Raw genomic sequence first — 13,437 nt, 5'->3', positions numbered from 1 at the left:
GTCAGGCTGTGCAGTGGTTCAATGACCAGGCGAGAAAAGATGGTTAAAGTACCTTTTTATGCGCCCTCTCCAGCTTTGCACAGCCTCCTGACAGGCTTCCAGCCTCATTCATGCTTCTTACTAGCACCCGCTTTGCTTCTGCTGTAACCGTGGCTTGAAGGGTGCCTTCAAGGGTGTTCCAAAGGCCCTGCCGCCCATAATACTATTGGAAGCACAGGACCTTGCTCCTGTCACTGGGTTCAGAATGACATTTCCCCCCCACCCCAGGATTTCTCACCCTGGACACTATTGGCATTTGGGGCCAAATAAATCTTTGTTGGGAAGAAGGAAGGGTATCTTATGCACTGTAGGAGGTTTAGCAGCATCCCAGCCTGTACCCACTAGATGCCAGGAGCGACCTCACAAACGTAGTTGTGATAGTTAAGAATGTCCCCTGATGTTTTTAAATGTCCCCTGGGAGCCAAATCACCCCTGACTGAGAACCACTGCTCCAGGCAACCGGCCTGACGTCCTTTGGTTTCAGAAGCAGGTCCTGTCCTTTTCACCACGCCTTTCCACTCACGTCGCAAGCAAAGCCTTCGTAGTTTACTGAAAGATTCCCCAATGGTTCCTCTCCAACAGAGTAGTTATTCTGCGCTTTATATTTAAAAGGAAACAAACTGGCCTCCCAGATCCCTTTCCAGTTTTTGAAACTCTCTGCGGTTTCCTGTTTACAGGGAAACTCAGACTCATCTGGGGATGACTGCGTGTGGTTTAAGCATCTTGTGTGGCCCAGGGTATCGGCCTCCACGTCTGAATTACTTGACTTCCAGCAACAGAAGGCCCGAGTGAGTCCAGCGCACATCTCCCCTGACTAATCTTTTAGAATCAATAACCTGAGTCACTGTACCTGACATTTACTTGTACAGCACCCTTCTCAAAAACGTGATATGTTTATTCATTTTCCAATTGCTTCTCCTGTCTCCGTATCCCAGTGAGTTAAATGTCTGTGCTCAAGCCTCAGGGGCCTTCTCTCCAGTGCTCTGTCCAGGCTGCTTTCTGCTTCGATTCATGCTGTTTCCTTCTCCTGGAACACCTTCCTCTCCCCAACTCCTCTCCCAGGTAAAGCCTTCTGTTCTATAGATCTCATAGTTTCTCCAAACACTCTCCCCTCCTGTACCCCAGACCGGGCACCCCATTCATGTGATCTCATGGCAACTTGGACTTACAGTTGCCAGGCTGAACAAATAAAAATACAGAAAATCCAGTTCACTCTAATTTCAGACAAACAAAAATTTTAGTATAAGTATATCCCAAATATTCAATGGGATATACTTAGACTTAAACTAGTTATTCGTTGCTTATCTGAAACTCGCATTTTTATCTGGCAACCTTACCTTGACTTCTTTAGAGCACTTGCCACAGATGGAAATTAAATTTTTATTTGTGTGATTAGCCCTATGAGGGCAATGAATAGGTTTGTTTCTGGCCTGTTTTATTCCTGGCTTGTACCACCAAGCTTTGGGCACAAAGGGTATGAAATGAACTCTGATAGGTGAATTATGGATAAGGATGAGAAAGGAGGAGAGAACTGGTATTTATATCATCAAAATTTTGTATTACAGAATCTAATCACTAGTTGACAGAGCCATTGTTTTGTTCCACAAAGGTTTATCAAACACCTACCTATGTCACACTGTGGTAGATACTGGAGACTCAGTGAAGAACAACAGGTCATGGCTTCTGCACTGGAAAAAGGAGAGTGGCGCAGACAAGAAAGTCAGCTGTCATCGTGCAGTGTGATTAGTGCTACATGACAGAGGACATGTGGGGTAACGTGTTATGTTCACAACAGCCAAAAGGAGAGGTATCCACTCAACCTGTAGGGGTCAGGAAATGCTTCCAAGAAAGCAAGAAGCCTGAGCTATTTATCGAAGAACAAGTAGGACTCGGCTGGTCATAGAAGTGGCAACAGGTGTTCCAGAAGGAGGCAAAAACCTGAACCAAAGCCGAGAGGCATGACAAACTGTGAGCCTTAAGGCAAGGAGTGAGGGCAGCTGGATCAAATGTCCCATGGGGCATGTGAAGGTAGAGGAAGCTAACAAGATAGGCTATGTGATCAGCTAAGGAATTTTAGCTTCATCCTAAAGGCAATAGTGAACTCCTGATGGATTTAAGCAGGGGGTCATACATGAATTGTGGGAAATGACTGGCAATTATTTAGAAGATCCAAGAAACAAGATACAATGGGAGGCGAGAGTCGCAAAGGTTAAGCGGATTGCTGAAGACCAAATAGTTTAGGGATGAACAAGGATTAGAATCAAGGTGTACTGATTTCTGATCTGCTGCAGCTCTTTCTGCTACACCATGTAGCCATCAAAAAAATGATATTTTCTTTCTGACCAAAGTTTAGAAGGTTTAATTTAGTCTCAAAACAACCCCATAAAGTAAATTCAGATTTATGTTTCTCCCATATTCCAAATCTAGCTGCATGCCTTTAACTCAGCAATTCTGCTTTAAAGAATTTATCCAGAGGAAATAATGGGACAGATGTGCAAAAGTGAAGAGATATTTATGGTAGCATTATTTATAAGAGCAAAAATGTTAAATGACCTAAATGTCCACCCATAGGGAATTGGTTGGGTATAGTGTGAGAAATCGGAAAATTATGCAGTCCTCAAAAAGGATGAGGTAGTTTTCTGTATTATTGACATAGAAAGATGGCCATGATATATTATTATTTGAGTGAAAAAACAGGCTATGTTTAGTACACATAATATAATCCCCTTTACTAAACAATACATGTTAATATATGTCCAATAAAAGACTGGAAAGATACACCCCCAATCTGATGGCAGTTTGAGGATGGGAAATGAGTTTTACTTTCTCCTATCTACATTTCTGTATTGTTTGAGTATTTATAATGAGTATGGCTTTAAGAAGACTTTTTAAAAAGCTTACTGACAGTATCTATTCAATAAATGCTAACATATTACTTCAGTCTCTTAAGTCTCAGCCATCTAAAGAGAAAGAAAAATGTCAACTTGATTAGCCAGAAATTGCTACAAAGAACCGTCAGACATTAACTATATCCCTTTCAGAGCACACAGTGGCAAAGTCAGGCCAGAGGCTTCCTGGCTTCATTATACAAGTTAAATGCCTTGACGGCGAATACCATTTCAAAGGAGCATTCCTTAAAACAAAGCTATTTCTTGTCTTAATATCTAGTTAACATCAGCACTGCTTCGTTGATTTGGTTGTCATGTATCCAATACAGCAACTCACTCCATACAAATATTTTTCTCTTCTGGGGCCGTGTTCTTGCAACAGTCACTCCCACCATCACAATCCCTGGCCATGGAAAATGAGGGGTTGACCAGCGGTATCCTTCATCGTTGGGTAGCAAATGCCTTCTCCATCCTTGAAATCTCCATGAAATAAGTAATGGGTAGTTTCCTGGGACATGGAACTTTTCAATGCTAAACTCGAGATAGTCCAAGGCAAACCAGGACGGCTGGACACCCTAGTAGTGGCCATTGTTGCATATTTTTTCCGATGACATTTTTCTACTCTTCCCTGTTCGTTGTTGCAAGGGATTGTTAATGTTACAGGAGTGATTTCTTCAAAATACTCGTTATAACCAAATTCCACCAACTGAACTGTTTCTACGTTCAAAGGAGGCCTTTGAAATGGGATTTCCTGAGTGTCGATCACCACTTCCCCCTGCTCAGTCCTTCAGCAAGTTCGCAGTATAACAGAGCAGCAACCTTAGCTTAACACAAAGTCATTTACAGTAATGCCTATCCCCAGAGATCAGAATTGCTCATTGGATTTGGGGTGGTGTCCAAGCACAGGTAATTTTAATACGTGCCAGGGGAAAGATACTGATCCAATGGAGACAGGTAGGGCTGGTTCAGTTCTTCTTGGTCTTTTGCAAAGGCTGGTTCAAGAAATGATGGTTAGTACTTTTGGGCTTAGTGCTCTGTACCAAAGCAGTTAATATTTAATCAGAGGCCATGGCTAGGCTTATAATGATTACAAGTTAGAAAATAGAAGGAAAAATGTCAGATATTAGCAGAATGAGTCATAAGTTTTGATACTGGTCTCATTTTGGTATAGCTTGACTTTGTAAAATACGTTTAAACATGCCTTTATTATTTCAACAAAAAGGAATGGAAATTAGTTTTGAAAGCCCCCTTCCACCCCACTTTTTTTTTTTTTTTTGAGATTTTTAAAACATTGTTAAGATCACGAAAGATCTTCTTCCAGGAGACTGAAGGTTTTTTGATCCTAGATGCAAGATTTCACGTATTTTAGACTACCTCCACTGTTGTTGGAACCACACCATACACTCAGCAGAATGTTAGTCTATGTCCTAGACCTAATTAAGCTACCCTGAGAGTGTTGCAGAAACAAGGTTAGCCATTATTCAATTAATATCAAGCCAGGCTTCAGGAGTTAGAGAATTTCATATTTCTCTTTTTTTGACATTGCGATTAAAAATGGGGTGGGGGCTGATATTTCTCTTGAAAATACAAAATACGCTCGAGTTGAATCAAGTAATAGAACTCGGTAGGTTGAGAGGCGGGGAAAAACCCTTTTAATAGTTTTCCTCTTGTTTTTGGATGGGGCGAACTTTTTCATGCATTCATTTCCAGCCATGAAAGTGAGTGACGCCTCATACTGGACAGCCTGACAGGGAACAGAATGTTCACTGTGGTACCTCTGGCTTTTTGACTGTGTTACGCCACACCTACAAAACATGAATGAGTCTACTATCCACAGAAAATCCTTTCTGGATTGAAGATCATAGAGCCAAAAGGAGAAAGAAAAAGGTAGGGGCGGCGGGGGGGAGGGAGGAAAAGAAAGAAAACAAGTCACAGCTATGACAGCATTCTGGAAGGCGTTCTAAACAAAGGTTAAAAAAGAGTTTAATAGTCACATTTTTGATCAAAGAGCTTCGGCACCGACTGGGTCTACTAGCTGAATTGTTTGCCTTTTCTTATCTCCTTCCTTTTTTAAAATGAAATTTTTATTTTGGGATAATTTCAGATTTACAGAAAAGTTACAAAATGGTACAGAGAGTTCTCATGTACCCTCCACCCAATTTCCCCCAAAGTTACCATCTTACAAAAATCGTGGTATGTTTGTCGAAATTAATTATTTAATGTTGGTACAATACTGTTCACAAACCACAGGCTGAATTTGAATTCACCAGTTTTTCCCGCTAATATCCTTTTTTTCTTCCAGAATCCTGTCTAACATCCCACATTGCCGTTAGCATTTCCCTTTGTTAAGTAGCCAGCGCCTAACCTATCATAATCAGAATAACCAGCCTCGGCTCCCTTTTCTCATTAGAGTGTGTTTTAAATGAGACAACAGGCCTGAGATGGAGTTGCTTATGCTAAGCTCCACATCACCAAGCCCAGATTTAACTTAATCATGGTGTCCGCTCCAGAAATGGAACCTTAAACCAGTGAATCAGGAATCATCTTATCAGCTTTAGTTAGGTCACCTGCCTGATCAATGCCAGCCACTCCCTGTAAGGAAAGTAACCTTGCAACAACCAAACCACTTCTCTGCAGAGCAAAACTTTGTTCCAGCTCCCTTCTGCCTGTAAAATCTCTTGCCCTGTACAGCTCTTTGGAGCTCCTTTCTATCTGCTAAATTGGATCCTACCTGATTCATGGATTATTAAATAAAGCCAGTAACAGCTTTAAAATTTACTCAGTTGAATTTTGTTTTTTAACAAATATATCCTCTCATCGAACACATTTACTTTCTCATTCATTCAACGGATATTAATTGAGCACTTGCCATGTGCTGGGCAAACAAAACAGCCGTGATCTCTACTCCAAAGGAATTGAGGGAAAACAGGCAGTCATGATGAAATGGAAAAGAGAAGAGTGTGCTAAGAGACCAGGGCAATGAGCCTGGGAGAAGAGATCGGGGGAAGTCTTTTTGAGGCATGGGCATTTGAAACCTAAAAGTGTGAGAAGGAGGAGTTCACCAGCTGAGCAAGGTGAGAATCCAGCAAAAAGACTCAGAAGAACAGCTTCCCCCTTCCTAAGAACACAAAGTAAAGCAAGCCAGTGGGCGGGGACCCAGGCGGGGCTGGAATGGAAGACAGACAAGATGCCCTCTTATTTGTGAAATGAAAATGTATCAGAACACACTGATAGATAACTGCGTATCAACTGCTTTTTCCTCTGTGTCTCCAATGCACTTGATTCATGCATTGACCAGTTAGATATCTTTGTAACTCCCTCCCCCACGAGACAGCGAGCTCCTTGAAGGAAGCACCTCTGCCTCATTTGTCTCAGTTTCCTTCCTTTCCTCAGTGCCTAGCAGAGCCTTTTGCACAAAATGAATCAAAACGTGTGTTTGTTGAATCAAATTAGACTTTCCCTTACGTCCTATCGTCGTAACTGTAGCTCCGACTTATAGGACTTACATCCCGTTTGCCAAGCTTCCTCCATTCAAACTCTAAAAGAACTCGCTCTTCAGTCCATAGGGAGGGAGGTGGACCCTAAGATGGTAGAGACCGGTGAGAAAAGGAACCAGATTCCAAAGTGTGTTTTGTCTCTTGTTGATAAGCATGATTCAGAGGAGGAGAAGGTGGGGAGGAGAGGAGAAAAAAAAGAGAGAGGAAAGGAGAGGAAGAAAGACAAAGGAACATCTGAAAGGATGTTCTCAGTGGTTGTCTGAGCTTGGCAGGATTCTTTTACATGACATTTGCTCTCTTTTATAATCTTAAGCATTAAAAATGATGAGCGCTAATTCTTATGATCAGAAATAAGAACACTAGTTAGTTTTATTGGAGAGGAAAAACCAATTTCACGCCTTCATGGTCATCTGCAGAGGGATTTCTCAGGTCACAGCATCCCCACTATATTTCCGTGGGAGCCTACACCCAGCCAAGGGTTGGGTGCTGATCTAGCTGGGCCAACGTACACTTGCTACGTTTTGCTTATGTTTGGCTTTATGTTTATGTTTATGTTTGGCTCCCTCCAACCACCATTCAGCCACTTTTTGCTCACAGAGCTTGTCCTGTGACCGGGAGAGTCTACTACCCAAGAGTAGTCAGTCGCAAAGGTCAATCCTGGGAGAAGGCACCAGGATGTAGGAAAAGCTTGTAGGGTTCAGCTTGCCTTTCGCAGGTTCTCATTTGGGGGTGGTTTTACACATAGGAAGTAGGATTTGTTTACACATAGGAAGCAAGCAACAGAAACGGACTCTGATTAACTCACAGATTTTCATTCTGTCCTCTCCTAGGTATTTTAATCTTGAGCACAGTATCCCACGGATGCAAACCAGTGGGGCCGATTCAGTTTGTGACAACCCTGGACTCTCTGCCACGTGGAACTTTATAGTTTACACGGTTCCTCTTCTTTTTAAGGACTGGCTGTGTAGAGTTTTTGCTTGATTCTGGAAGGATTCCCACAAGCTTCCAGTAAATTCCTTTTTTCTCCTTAAGCTCCTGTGCTTTGCAGACTTATTTAAATGTGATCTACAGTAAGACATACGCAGAGTGGCCCGGTATCTACAATCACACATAGGCATAAGTGAAATAAAACTTGCACAAAATAATATATACCCTTAGTACCTTAGCTGTATCTTCATATTTTCTATTCTCTTCTGTTTCATTTTTTACATTCTGGTTGCAACCAATCCCTTAAAATGACTTGAAGTCTCAGCAAAGAGTTACCTCACACTTGGAAAGCCTCTAAGTTATCCAGAGTCAACTTCTGTTTCTTGCAAGTAATCCTATCTCTTATGCGTGAAAACCCCCAAAATGAGTACCTACGAACCCTACAAACTTTTCTCCTGGGCAGTACATTCTCCCTTGGCTACAGGACAAACTCCGTGAGCAAAATGCCAGCAAGTGGTGGTTGGGAGGAGCCAAGCATCCAGAGCAAAGCCAGACACAGCCAGAACGTTCTCCTCCTACCACGATCCAAAAGTCATTTGTGACCTGACCACCTTATACATGCCTATCATTTGTCTAGGCCAGGGACCAACAAGCCTGCAGGCCAAACCTGCCCATCCCCAGTTTTTATAGGGCCCGTGAGCTAAGAATGGCCTCTACATTTCTAAATGGTTGGGGGCGGGGAATCAAAAGAAAAATAATATTTCATGATGCAGAATTATATGAAGTTCAAATTTCAGCATCCTTAAATAAAGTTAAAACAGACCAATTCATTCCGGTATTCATCTATGGCAGCTCTGGGGCTACTGTGGTAGATTGAGTAGTTTCGACAGGGACCATACGGCATGAAAAGCCTACAATATTTACTACCTAGCCCTGTGTAGAAAAAAATTTGTCGACCTTGGCCTAAGCACTAGAAGGAAATTGAAAATAAAGGCTTGGTCTCCACTCTAAAGGAACCAATAATCAGCTGCGGGATGAGACGGGCCCCCGTGTGACTGAAATAAATCACAGACAACCTAGCATGACACTGCACGGGATGGAGGAAGTGTAACCAGTTAGAAACGGAAGGAATTCTGCAAAAAAAAGAGGTGCAGTGGAAGGTGTCGGGCTTCCCCGAGGAGGTGAAGCGAAACCCTTTGCCAATAACTGAGTTTCTATGGACAAGGGGCTGGGGGACAGCAATCGGGCTCGGCACTTGAGGCTACATTTGCACTTTCCTTTACATTGGGGGGAGGGGGGTGGGGGCAGGGGATCAATTGTGATATCAAATTAAGGGAGTTAGGGAAGCAGGGAGACAAATGGACCTGCCACAGAGGAGAGGTAGGATCAAGCTTAAGTAGAAAGGAAGAAAGAAGGGCGGAATGGCACAAGAAAGGAATGAAAATAATGACATCTGATGATAGCAGCTAACATTTATCAGGTCCTTATCGTGCACTGGGCACTGAGTTCCAAGCCCTGTAGATGTTAACTCATCGAATGCTCTCAATAACTGTATGTGGTATGTGCATGTTATCCATACTCTCCGCATTCTACGAATGAGGATGTGAAGGACAGCAATCTAACTGCACCAGGGGTGCATTTTAGAACATGGAGGGAAATAAGGTTCAGTTGGGAGGGAAGGAAGGTGTGGGATTATGGAGAGTGGGGAAGTCTAGGCAGAGTACATGCTACTCCAACTAAAAACAAACAACCAGAGGAATACAGCAGAGGAGTTGGTCATTGGCATCAGAGTGAAAGGCAGTGATGGGCTAAAGGGATAGAGAAATACACTGGTCAACAGCAGAGCAGGCAGAGGTGAAGCAGGAGGCAGGTGTCACGTACCCATGGAGATTCACGATATGCATCAGCCTATTAAAGACTCCTACTACACTCTAGAAATCCACATCACTAATTTTCACCTAGTAATTTCCAAATTTACTGACCACACCCCTCTCTTTTTCTTAGAAAACCTATTAACAGCTGCTATTTCTCAGAACGTGATTTAGAAAACGCTGCCTTTGAGAAAAGGCCTGCTAGTCATAGGAGAGATCATTTTATTGGACACTGAGCATCCAGATGGCTGATTTTATAAATGCGGCAAAAAGGCAAATGACTGCATGGATTTCTATCTTTAAATCCTGACTCTGATGTGCTCCTTTGTGGAGTCGCCAGATCTTCAAACACCGAGCGGCAGCATGCGCCAAGCTAGGAAGGACTCAAACACCGGAGGGGTTTAGACTCACGAGTCAACTTCAAGCTGCTTTGCTTTATTTTTAGATAATAGAAATGGCAGCTGAGTAAATAACTGTAAATCGAGATACCTGATTCCAATCCCAGAGAGGCCAAAGTAATTTCTCTTTCAACACCATTTTCAGAAGCTCGTTAGCTGCTTGCCCTGTATCCCTACCTGCCTAGGAAGTGAAGCAATGTTCTTCAGTTGCTTAGGAATCAAATGCCTTTATGTGACTGGCAAATACGTGTTGAATTTCTAGTGTGTACCAGTCATTCCGAGTGTTAACAGCCCATTATTTGAAAGGCAGATCGGTTAAATAGGCAGGGTTGGTAGTTATCAGCCACAGGATGATATTATGACTCTGACCTTTATATATATATATATATATACATATATATACATATATATATATGTATATATACACATACATATACATACATACATATACATACATACATATATACACATATATATGTATATGTATACATATATACATATATATGTACATATATATGTATGTATATGTATGTATGTATATGTATGTATATGTATGTATGTATATGTATGTGTATGTATATGTATATGTATGTATATATATGTATATGTATATATATGTATGTGTATATATATGTATATATATGTATATGTGTATATATATACATATATATGTATACATATGTATATATACATACACATATACATATACATACACATAATATAAATATTATAAAAGTATAATATATAAATAGATATGGTAGATAAATGATATTTTTAGTTTGCAGAGCAGCTACATGGGTAACCAGCAAATGCTGGATTTACCCGCTCTCGGTTTCAATCAAGCTGAACATCTGGATGATGCTTTAAAAAGTCAATAAAGTATCCGACATTTGGCATCAAGGCACAAACATCTGAATAATTAATGAGCTGAGTTTTCTATCATTTTTCAGTCTCCTCTCTGAGTTCCATGTTTTCAAGCCCAGGCTTTTTCTTTCAATGGACCAGGTTTCATGTGAAGTCATTTTTCTTCCCTAAAAGGTAATTTTCTTAACTGTAACTTTTGAAAACTTGGCAGCTTTCTTTGTGTTTGAAAATTCTTCAGAAGAGCGGGTAGCTAATGTAGGGAGGAAAAGTGCTTCAAGGGAAAACTGTGCATAGTCTAGAGGTCTCCTCCCCAGCTTATCTGATTCTGGTCTTTCACCGTCTATGGTGTTTTTTGACTCTGTAAGAGTAGGTAACCGGCAATGCAAAAATAATTCTTATACATGTGCAAATCCTCTCCTATCTAATAGAGATCCAATTGACTTCACTCTCCTTTATGAAAAACACAATTTTATTTTCATTTGCCCCCTTATTTCAATAATCCTGATCTATAAATCAGTCTATTCTTCAGATTTTTTTGAATCGGTTCTACCTACCTTCTTCCTTCATTGAGTAGAATAAAATTTTTAACACGCATTCATTGTTATATCTCTGTGAGTCATAATTTTGCCTTTTATATGAAAATTACCTTTAAATAGCAACATAGGAAGATACAGTATTTCTTTTCCCATATTCCCTCGAATATACCTTTGTCTCCTGCTCCTACCCTATTAGAATTATAGGTGAAATTCTACTTCAGCTGACACGTCGTCATATAGTAGTAGGCTGTTTCTTTGAGAAACGCATTAGCTAATGGATAATTATCTTTTCTAAATACAGTGCATTGTGTTTCCTTTCTTCTGTAAAGGAGCTAAATTAATGGAGCAGCTGGTCCACCAAATACAGGTTATTTATGCATCTCCCCATCCATGACAAATTTTTGAATAATGGTTGCTAATAATAATAGCAATAGTGTCTTTTGTATTCAGAAATGGGTGACTGATCTAAGGCAACAGGACCCATGGGTTGAATTGTTTTCCAAAGAGCAATGACAGATTTACAATTGAGGATTTAATAATTTATTTTACTGAGAGCTTTCAGGTGTTGGCCATCATGGCCTGGTAGAGAGAATCCTTTATTAGGATGAGTACTCTATTTACTTAGTGGCTTTTGAATATACAGGATAAATGGGTTCAAGTTCTACTTTCGCTCTTGCCCAGCTTGAGCACTTGGGAACATCAACTTCCCTCTGGGTGATGGTTTCAGAATCCATTCAGAAGGGAGATGGGGTGGGTGGGCTAATGGTGTTAAAAGCTCTTTAGGGGATTCTAATGTGCAGCCAAAGTTGGGAATTGCACAAGACTAGACCATCCCCAGCAATAATAATTTTTTATCCTATGCCCTATAGCTCCAATAGAAGTAACTGAACATAAACACAGACAGACGTACACACACACAGGAGGAGGAGGAAGAGGCACCTGAATCATCAGGAACACCTGATTTCTTAGTACGTGTCTATACTAAAAAATTCATCTAAGAACATTAAAAGAACTAGGCATTCTATCCCGCCATACACACACCTAAAAATGCTCACTTTGGTTTGCAAAAGTTGAGATGTCATCTGTCACCTGGTGTGCTCTACTTTCTTGGTCCTTTTCATTATTGTCTGTGCACTCTTCGAGGTGGCAATAAAGCAGAAATGGTCAGTCCCTGGACACAGGTAATGGTCCAGAGAAAACTTAGAGTCGACGTTCTTTGGGCCAGCATAGATTCCTCTTGTTTTGGTAGCAGAGTTAAGTAAGGGCTATTGTTGGAAAAGTATTTCTAGTCATCCACCCGAAGCATTTGCTTTGTTATGAGGGAAAGTGACAATTTCTTCTTCACTTTAGTTCGTAGTTAAGTAGAAATCTTCCCAGGCAGGAAGGCCTTGAAGAAAACTAAATCCATTTTGCATGGGGAGATTTCTTTATGCTTCAGGAAACTCATAATTGTGTTTCTCTTGGCTTACTCCTGAGCACTCCCAACACAGTTTTTATTGCCAGGGCTTTGTGTGTGTGTGTGTGTGTGTGTGTGTGTGTGTGTAAAAGGCGTGAGAGAGAGAGAGAGAGAGAGAGAGAGGAGAAACAGAGAGAGAGAGAGAGAGACAAGAGAGACAGAGAGAGACAGAGACAGAGAGACAGAGAGACAGAGAGAGACAGAGAGAGAAGAAAACCTAGGGACCAAAATGAAGAGGTGAAATAGAAAAATTATTTGGACTCATCCATATCATAAAACTAGAGTATCTGTATCAAAATAGGATTAGACCTGATCAGTGGTTCTCAACTGTGGACAATTTTGCCCCTCTACGGGACATTTGGCAATGTCTGGAGATAATTTTGGTTGTCACTGCTAGGCAGGGGTGGGAGGTAAGGTGGTGGCGCTATTGTCATCCAGTGGGGAGAGGCCAGGGATGCTGCTAAACATCCTACAGTGCACAGGACGGCCCCTCCCCCTCCAACACAGAATGATCCAGCCCCAAATGCCAATGTCAGTAATGCCAAGGTTGAGATGAACTCCAAACGTCCTTCCAGCCCCACAGGTACTAAATGCCACTAAACTGCACATATTAAAATTTGATGGTGGGTGAATTTTACCTCAGTAACCACCAAGCTGTGTTCTGGGGATGCCTTCTCTATGTCTCTCTGAACGGGATGAAGATGGACGGATCCTGCAGTGGTGGGTGGCACATCTCCAGCGCTCATATATGCTGCAAACACAGTGTGGGTGAAATGGTCTCGCTTGGCCTGCTGGGTGTGAAGAACCAAATGGAACCAAAAGGGACATAAATAAGCACTTTTTGTGTCTTGTCAAAATGATAGCCACTTTTAAGAGCCACCTGCTTAAAAAGCATTTCACCCCTGGAGTAGAGACTGGGCAAATCTCCAGCTTGCAGCTGTCTTTAATGCCTTCCTGGACT

The 13,437-nt window shown here is 41.5% G+C and overlaps 1 long non-coding RNA gene across 1 annotated transcript in view; it reads right to left on the bottom strand.

Annotated features, from left to right (window-relative positions):
* Positions 1-13,233, bottom strand: part of LOC120620430 (uncharacterized) — a 69,383-nt gene extending 56,150 nt beyond the window's left edge. The window contains exon 1 of the long non-coding RNA XR_005657862.1: positions 13,115-13,233. This is a non-coding gene — a long non-coding RNA (uncharacterized LOC120620430). The remainder of the gene's footprint in view (positions 1-13,114) is intronic.
* Positions 13,234-13,437: the final 204 nt, after the last annotated feature.

The sequence above is a fragment of the Pteropus medius genome, unplaced genomic scaffold (assembly GCF_902729225.1).
Source record: "Pteropus medius unplaced genomic scaffold, Ma_sr-lr_union100, whole genome shotgun sequence".
NCBI lineage: Eukaryota > Metazoa > Chordata > Mammalia > Chiroptera > Pteropodidae > Pteropus > Pteropus medius.
Note: the sequence above shows the minus strand (reverse complement) of the source record. Positions and strands in the feature narration are given on the sequence as shown.